Genomic DNA, 8,804 nt, shown 5'->3' on the forward strand with positions numbered 1-8,804 from the left:
AAGCATAGAAATACGCAGAATAGGCAGAATCAAGAGATAAACATCAATAGAGCAACTATGCTACGCCCTCCCCTAGAACTCAGGTACGATCAGACTAAAGTATGCATAGATGTGTTTGTGAAGTATTTTGAATACGTGCGAGCATTATCCTTCATAGATGAGCCCAATTATAATTATGTCAAGCAGATGCTGACTGACACTATTCTTAAAACATAGGGAACAAAGAGGAGCCACTGGACTGGATGAAGAAATGAGATTGTTTTATTCATGCTTTAACTGACTTAGCTATCAACATCATGATTATAATTATGCAGGTTTGTAAATCTGGTGATGTGATAGTTTTACAGTGTAATGGTCATACAATGTGATGATTAGACAGTGTGATAGTTTTGCAGTATGATGGTTACAAGTGTGATACACTATTTAGATGTGATGTTTGTGATAGATATACGAAGATAAGTAGATATTAATATTGATGGGAAACGAGCCATACCAATCAAAGATTAGCGATGTCAACTAATTCTACCAAATTTACGCGCAATCCCTCCATAATCACAGAAACGCGTCAAGTTTAAGAGCAAGCTAGAGCAGAAGACTCTCGATCAGCTGATCGAGCAGCTCTTCGAATTCATTTGATACTCATAAAAAGTACTCATGGGGCAAGGAAATGCGTGCCTTGATGCTCACCCATTTCGGTAAAAGCTTCGAGAAGCTGTGGGAGCTTCGATATTTAGAACTTCTATAAGCTCATCTTAAACTCTGCAGCAATCGAAACCAGCACTATTGCAAACTATCAAGACTGTTTCTATAGGCTTTGTGCGACAACGCGCAAATCGACCTAGTCAGTTCATTAGCATGACAGAATGAACTCCAAGCCTGAACCAGTCCATTGTAACCGATAGCGACGAGTTCCAGTGATCTTCCCCGCTTACAAGAAGTAGCATGGAAGGAGATCAACGACTACGAGTCTGGCGAGTACCTCACTTAATAATACCAAGTAAGAAGATGCAACTCTTTGTACGATTACCTTTACCGCAATCACTTCGAAAGTGAGGACCTGCCTGAAAGAATCTTCCTGTCATAATTTAAAAAAACGACGAATAGACCAATAACTTCGAAATTGAGAGGTCGAGTGTGTTGATTCCCGAAACGGTCTTTGTGAACCGGATGGAGTTCAGCAAGAAAGAGTAGGTCATGGAAATTGCTGAACTTCTATAAGATATTCTCGAATTCTCTCCAGCAGCTCCTCAAATCATTAAGCCTAATTTCCTGCCCAATCAAACACTTCGAGGCCTCGCTGAAGAAGAAGCTCAAGGATAAAAAGATTGTCAAAACAGGACTCAAATCCTCAATGGTCGGATCGTCGAAGAAGTCCCACATCACCAGGAAAAAACATTAGTATAATAACGCTCTGCTCTTGCTCGAACTCCGAATTTTCTGGATGCCTACACTGAGTTCATTTGGAAATACCTCAGCCTCTACGAAATTTAGGAAACTGACTACAATCTCTACATCACAATCGAAACTGTTTATGGGATCGTGCTCAAAATTGTGTGGAGCTTTATGGGGTGGATTGGAGACCGGGGCTACCAATACTAATAGATGCAGCTCCCCAAAGTCATAAAGAACATGGCCCCAAACAATATACAAATCGAGGAGCACATCATTCAGATGGGGTGCGATCTCTCCAAATAGTCCTCTCCCCAAAAGTACCTCAAGAAGATTGTGCTCATCTATCGCGAGATGAGCAACAATGCGAGAGTGCAGATAAGCTCCTGATCGAATACGAAGCCCTTTTCCAAGCAATCATCAAAAGAAAGTGCCATGACAAAATCTTAAGAATGCATAACATCATCAGCAAAATCATGAACTTAGAAGAATGCAACGGAGAGATCTCCTATGCGTGGACCACATGGTGTATTTTGATCGAACTACTGAAGAGTTTCATATATAAATAGGAAATAGAAACTGCATATTTGTAGGGCTTCGAATCATTGGTTGAAGCAGCTTCTGTCTTGAACACCTGATCAATTATTCATCTGCATGTTGCGCGTATAATGAATGGATAAAAAATATTACTTATCAGACAATTTGAGCCGTTTGGTTATAAATAGGCTGACCATGCAGATGTGGCAGACACTTGTATTATATTAATGATACTTTCAAAAAAATTCCATATTTGTTTTCGTACTCCTTCAAAGATAACTAAAAACTACTCTTCTTTGGCTCTTGGCCAGTAGGATTCCCAACCCTCAAGGCCTTGCACTCGAACTACGGCTCGGAACAAATATCGGTGATTACACATTCCTCTGTCCCCGACGCAAAGCACTCCCCCGCCAATCATATCCACTAATTCTGCAAAAGAGAACATCCAGTGCTATACTCCAGTTCACAAGAAGCACACAGCTGAACAAAAATCGGCGCAGTGGAATGAACTGGCCAAAATATTACAACCAATAGTCAAATTAGCTATAAGCTGGGATCGTCTGCTCGTATGGCTATATGATTCCACAGAACATCATCAGTATTCCTCAAGATACGATGATCCTCATTCATCCGTCTTTGATCCCGAAATACCGCGGTGGAGGCCCGATTTACCACACCAGTGCCAATGGGGACACTGGCACAGGAAATCTCCTACTTATAGCTATTACCAAACTCGTTCGACACAGGCACCTCTTGTATCAAGTCAAATGCGAAATTAGTAAATCCGGACTCTATGCCCAAATCTAACAGCAACTCTCAGAGGAAGGCATCAACACATCATACAGTTATCGATCATATCCATGAGCTGCAGCCTGGCACTCCGCAGCAGGACCTGATTTAAAAATCTAGGGATGTCATCAAGGCCGAACACCTTCACGCCAAAATTGTCCACAGCAAATTCCTCTCTCCGAACCTGCCAGCGTAGAATGTTTACAATTTGAATAGAGCGATGGTGACACCAAGGGTTCACTTCAACAAAAGAGAAGCTGATTGTGCAGTTCGATTCGGTTTATCTTGAGGATAAATAAGGTAAGTTTCAGCCAGGGCAGCTGGTCCTTCATGGCAAAAACCTATTCATGAAATGCAGTGATAAACTAATTAAACTGAAAGCATGGCAGAGTCAACAAAAAAGTAATTGCCCACTTATATGTTTATCAACCAGTTCATAAAGTAACGCAAGAATATGAAAATAACCTCTTTTTCGAATGATTACTGAATTTAATTTGCCCTTTTGCTTTACTTTTGAGTGTTAAAATAGGATCGCCTAAAATAGAAATGATTGAAATATATAATACTTATTGATAAATTTAAAGAATTAGAAATGACGAGGCCATTCCAGTAGGACATCTATGTGAAATCACAAATCGGAACTAACAATGATTTCAACTATTCGAGGCAAAATCCAACTCAGCCAACTTCCCAAAATACGAAGGGCATATTCCATCATGCGCAGACATAGAACATTAATCAGGTTTCTAGTCGTGCGACAATCAAAAACAAAGTTAATGATTTGCTTGGACTTTGCCAAAATTAAAACGAGCAAATCAAAGAGGAGTTTGCAGGGGTATTGGGGCTGAGAGCGAAATACTCAACCTTCTCAAAGAAGAAAGATACGCTTCTCCACCTTCAATGAATGCATACGTTCGGTCCAATGTCGAGCAGTTCCCGAGCAATTCCCATAAATTCATCTACCCCTCGAAATACACCCATGCCAACGATGATCGAGCATTTTCGATGAAATCTAAAGTCCATGAGCTTCAAAATGACAACAGTTACTTTAAAAGCCAACAAACGGGATTGTCGGGCCAGAAGATGACGAATAGATTGATTACATCAAGAGTTAAATAAGAAAATTGCGACAGCTTTTGCCCAGTACCAGAGAAAACTCGCTGAGCTGAGAGAGCAGAGTGAAAGCAACAGGCTTCTTTAACTGTTAGACCAAGGCTAATCAATCAGGCAAAATACAATTCAAATGCTCGTATCCTCGCCAAGTAACATTCCTTATCTAACATAGAGAATAGCGGGGGCCAATATCACAACGATCACATCCTTGCGTAGCTTTAACGGCTCAGAGAAGTGTGTTCAAGCCTAGAAGAAGAAACGCTCATTTAAAGAGGCCTAGCAAAAGAACTGAATTCACAGCCAGTAAAAAGTATTATTGATTATCTCAAGCAATATCCACTATTAATACTATCTTTACATGCATAACATGCTCCATATTTATCCTAAATAAATAGACAGTTCATATATGAAATTCCTGATCCGAAACTCGGCATCAATTAGATCGTGGTGAAAGTATAAATAATAAGATAAGTTTGCATAATCAAAGTTTATCCAGGTAGTCTTTTTGGTCTGGTAGTTCTTCCTTCATTCCTTTTCTCTTTCTTATTTCGAGGATTAGGTTCGTTGCTTTTGCATCTTCGTAGGGCAATCCAGAAATATTCTACCAGTGATCGAAGAAGCACTGTGGGAAAGCTTGTCCTTTTGTATTTCCTCTCAAGTCTTCTGCAAATCCATAAGATGTCGCCACTGGCAGTAGGCTTTTACGATTGAGAGCGATCCTTCGAGTTGGTTTTAGTCGATTATTGTGCCTCTTCTCTGGTTCAGAGTCTGGTATATCCCTCCCATGGCTTCATTTGGCGCCGTGATTTCGCACATCAATATAGGTTCTTGGAGGGTGGTAGAGCCGCAAGTTCAAGCCCATGGAATAGCCTTCGGGCGCTGGGGACAACTTGAGCTCCTCTTCTGTGTGCCGGATCCGCATGGATTTTGCGTCTGTGATGTTGACTCGGATTCCGCGCATGTTTTCTCCAACGAGCACTCCTTCCCTTGAGGCCCACTGAAAGCTGAACAGATGGAACCTTGACCTCATTCACATTTTGGACTCCTTTGAGCTGGTCAACTATAAGATTGGAGCCGACATCTTCAGTCCGAATATCCATATTCTGGATGCGTCATCTTTATTCCAATCGAACTGATCAGTCAGTTTTTTGCTCCTAAGTTTGACATCGTCTTTGGCTCGATTTCCCCATTTTAAATCAGATGAATAAGCTCTTCTCCCAAAGGTTCAACAGTCCCATAAAATCTGTTCATTTTGTTTGCCGTCTTTACTAGCTCAGGCTCTCATCGGGGTAGTGACTGTTCACGATACGAAACGATTGGTTCTGAGACGATGATATCTTTCCGGTATACTTTTTCAATTCGTGAATACAAATTTCAATATGGAGTTCCCCGCACCCTGCGATAATGTTCTCTCCCGTTTCTTCCGCGATCCATAACACCAGCGGGTCTGACTTTACTAGCTTTCTGAGCCCTTCGATAAGTTTGGGCAAGTCGGTGGCCACTGATGGCTTCACTGCGACTTTGAACACGGGGGACACGGAGTACTTCATTGGCCGGATCGAATTGTTCTTTTAAGTTTACATGCTAGAGAGAGTTCCGCTTTTGATAAGGTACTGGTCAATCCCGGTAATGGCGACTGTGTTTCCGCAAACTACACTAGGCATCGTTTCTGCTTTGTTGCCGATCATGACCATCGTGCTGTTGATCTTCTTTTCGAAGTAATCATTCTTGCTGCCTTCTTTATAATTGGGACCGATGATTTTGACTTTTTCTCCGGTAGATATTGTGCCTGAGAAGACTCTGCCAAAAGCGGCAAATCGGCCGTCTTCTATTGCCACACATTTTCGATATATAAATCATGACTGGGCCCTTTGGATCGCAGTTCTTGATTGCTTCGAAGACTTCAGGCTCATCCCCTTCGTAAAGATATGAGGCTCGATACTTCTGGGCTTGCACTGGGGATGGCAAATGCTTAATCACAACTTAAATGAGGCAATCTGCAGCAGGTATCCATTTTCTCATGATGGCCTTCATAAGTTTCTTGTCCTTGAGCTTTTTGTCTTCTTCGTGAAAGTGACACCTATCTTGTTGAGCATCGCTTCGATAACACTTTCAGGCTCGTCATTTACTGTGGCGTTGATCATTTGGATGATCGGGTCCATGATGAACTGCACAAATGCTCTCTTAAGGGCTTCCCAGTGTCGCTAACGGACTAAATCTTCCATTTCTTGGCTTCTGCGTCAAAGTAGTTGTCTCCCCACAGCTTGCTCGTCATCTTCTCCAGACCGATCCCAAACTTCTCTGAGTATATTCTCGCAAAGTGGCATATAGTGAAAGCCCACTGGTCTTTCCCTGCTCCGAACACTACGTTTCCTTTTATCGGGTCCACAGATAAGTCTCCCATTATTTCATTTTGGTAGGTGGAGACAACCACGTTCACCTTATCAATGACCTTTATGAAGCTTTGGTAGATCTGTTCCCCATCCTGCTTGAGTTCCATAATAGCTCGATCTACTTTGTTTATCATGAGGAATGGTCTGATCCTTTCCTGCATAGCTTGCCTCAAAACTGTTTAGGTTGCACACAGACTCCCTCGACGGTATCGACAACCACAAGGGCTCCATCTGTCACTCTGAGGGCCGCTGTGACTTCCGAGCTGAAATCCACATGGCCGGGAGAATCTATAAGATTGAAAAGATATTGCTGTTCGAGGCCCTATTCTTGTGGGTAAAGCACATGGAGACTCCTGTTGATTTGATAGTGATTCCCTTTTCTACTTCCTTTTCATCTTTGTCGTCCACTTTGTCCCCGGCATGGTCTGCAGATAGAAGACCTGCCTTGCAGATCAATGCGTCAGTCAGAGTGGACTTGCCATGATCAACATGGGCTATTACTGACATATTTCTGATGTTCTGTTGGTTGTCCATCAGGTCTCTGATCTCTTCTCCTCTGAATTTGTTCATAGTAGTAAGTTGTTGATTTCGAATTGTTTATCAACTAAATTAAATTCTTTTATTAAAAATGGGTTTTGGTGATTTCTATTCAATTCTGGACATGTTTTCCAGCAAATGATCCCTTCTTGACTATTCTTTTGGCATTATAGCCATAAGAGTATATACTTGTTATTAATGGATTTGGCACTCCCTTACTATTATCGATATATTTTCAATTCTTCTTGAAATACTGTACTGACTTTGCAGGCATTGTGCATACAATTATTGCACTTTAATAGAGTGGCGATACGATATATGGGCAATAAGGGGCTTTGCATGCGCTCTGTCATGTGAATCATATCAAATATTTTTAAAATAAGGATGCTCAGATGGTAGGCTCAGATAACCAGCCGCTATGATCAATCCCATAAGCAATTCAAACAATAAATATGTTCTCAGAACTAGAAATGAAGAGAACCAACAGAATAGCTTTGAATTTAAATGGATTTATCAAAGAATTCAATTTAGTAAATAAATCGATCTGATCATACATACATCAATACTCGAGTATATTTATTATGTATGCTTGTTGTATGGTGTATGTGTGTATGTGTGTATGTGTGTATGTGTGTATGTGTGTATGTGTGTATGTGTGTATGTGTGTGTGAGAATATTGTGAATTATACTGTTCATGCCTCCTAGAGTAATATGATGTTAAATATGATTGACAACTGATTTGAATCCAATGATAATCATTTGTTGGGGTATGAAGCAGTGTTGCAAATACCGCAAGTATTTCCTCGGGCGAGTCTGATGTAGCCTTACTCTCCCCAAGCAGTGCTCCAGGAGTTCTTGACTTTCCAGGAGGAGTCGCTAGTGCCTACCAATAGGACACCGTGGTTCATTTGGTATCACAGTTGTTGAAGATTCCTGACTTGTATGTTGACCAGTTGGTTGCATCCACTGCAACTGAGATTGGCCTGCCAACGACGGCAGTGGCTAAATCATCGCAAGACTTTATGTCAGTGAAGCCTGAAATCTTGAATGGGCCTCCAGATGGGGTCTTGCACGTCTGATACTTCGCAATATATGTGTATTAGGATTCGTGAACGATACCTTTGTCTCTGACATACTTGAATGCATTGTCCATCATACCTCCGTTGCATCCTAGGTTCCCGTAAATCAAGAACGAGCAATCAACGAGCTGTTGCTCTGAGAAGCTCTCGAGAGTTCCAGAGGAGAGATAGCTGAGACCCTAGAGAGACCCGGTGGTGGAGAAGGCCCAGCATGAGCCGCACTGTCCTTGGTCTTTAACTGGAGTAACCGCTCCCTTGCTGCTCCAATCGACTTCTCCAACAATGATGTCATCTGAGTTTTCTCCTGTGGGGATGGCCGACTTTGGGACAATAGTGCCCAAATAGATTTGCCTGAATTCTTCTTGAGTGAGTGCTGTGAATTTGTTAATTCCCTTTGAGTAGGTCTTGAATTGATCTGCATTGTGGGTCTGAATGGCTGCGAGGTTTTCCAAGAAGATTCTCTCTCTGTAGTTATCTTCAAATGCAGTGTCATATTTAATTGCAAACTGCTGCTTCCAAATTTGGAATTCAGAGGCCTTGATGGGCTTCTCTTGAATGTATAGCACCGAAGTAGCGCTAAGAAGTGCCAATACAACTGCTAAAACTTTTGTGTTCATCAAAAATAACAATGATATTATAGATCCAAGAATAGTTCATACTTATAATGCATCAGGTAGGATTATTTACTAAAATAATGGTCCAATGTTATATATATATTCTCACTCCTCGTAGTCTCAAAATAATTATGTGAGAAGTTGCTCATCGTGATCGTTGCTTCTTTCTATCGAAGGCAATTACAATGAAGTAGCAATTATTACTGGTTCTGCTTCGATATATTTAGTTTGTTAATGATTTTTCATAATTAAATATCTATGGTATTATCAGGAATGCCGAATCAATGCTAAGGGGTTGGGGTTGGGGTTGGGGTTGGGGTTGGTTGGGGTTGGGGTTGGGGTTGGGGTTGGGA

At 41.4% G+C, this 8,804-nt stretch overlaps 2 pseudogenes; both read right to left on the reverse strand.

Moving 5' to 3' along the window:
- Positions 1-6,040: 6,040 nt before the first annotated feature.
- Positions 6,041-6,791, reverse strand: LOC148299021 (elongation factor 2 pseudogene; annotated as a pseudogene).
- A 701-nt stretch (positions 6,792-7,492) lies between these two features.
- LOC148299022 (cathepsin L 2 pseudogene) lies at positions 7,493-8,454 on the reverse strand (annotated as a pseudogene).
- Between the last annotated feature and the right edge of the window lie 350 nt (positions 8,455-8,804).

The sequence above is a fragment of the Brachycentrus maculatus genome, unplaced genomic scaffold (genome assembly GCF_059751285.1).
Source record: "Brachycentrus maculatus isolate JH-2025_06_01 unplaced genomic scaffold, ASM5975128v1 h1tg001415l, whole genome shotgun sequence".
Taxonomy (NCBI): Eukaryota; Metazoa; Arthropoda; class Insecta; order Trichoptera; family Brachycentridae; genus Brachycentrus; species Brachycentrus maculatus.